Source organism: Macrobrachium rosenbergii, chromosome 11, assembly GCF_040412425.1.
Source record: "Macrobrachium rosenbergii isolate ZJJX-2024 chromosome 11, ASM4041242v1, whole genome shotgun sequence".
In the NCBI taxonomy this organism is placed as follows: Eukaryota; Metazoa; Arthropoda; class Malacostraca; order Decapoda; family Palaemonidae; genus Macrobrachium; species Macrobrachium rosenbergii.
This window is the reverse complement of record NC_089751.1, coordinates 12,477,135-12,477,914: the sequence shown is the minus strand read 5'-3', so window position 1 is coordinate 12,477,914 and position 780 is coordinate 12,477,135.

The following is a 780-nucleotide window of genomic DNA, read 5'->3' as shown; positions in this document are numbered from 1 at the left end:
AAATTCATTTTCAATTGTATAATGTGGTTCAGATTTTGAATAAGGTTTTGTCAAAGGGTCCCGTTGCTAAAGTAACCAATTGATTTTCTTAGCCACGTAAAATAAGTCTAATCTGGCCAGAATGTGGAGAGCTGTTAATCTGCTCAGTGGTCTGGTAAAAGAAAAGTTTAATTAACTTTGTACTTCTCTCTTAGTGGGTTTCATTTAACATTTTATTTTTCATATGTTTTTATAGTATAAGTGTTCTAGATTAGTGTAATTGTAGTTTTAACATTCTATATCGAATGTGTTTATGTAGTATAAAATTTCCTAGCACAGTGTCATTATTTTTGGCTTAATATTGTGCTTTATTCTTGTCATAAGGTACTGCTGCTGCATGAATAAAACGTCTAGGGGATATATAATATTTTAATGACGGACATAAAGATATTGAAACATGGTTATACTTACAATATAACATATATTCTACTGAAAATATATTTTTTTCGTTACGAGTTGTATCTCATATATATATATTATATATATATATATATATATATATATATATATATATATACATATATATGTATAAGTATATATATATGTATATATGTATATTATATATATATACATACATATATATGTATATATATATATATGTATATATGTATATTATATATATATATATACATACATATATATGTATAAGTATATATATATGTATATATGTATATTATATATATGTATATATATATATATATATATATATATATATATACACACACATATATATATATATAT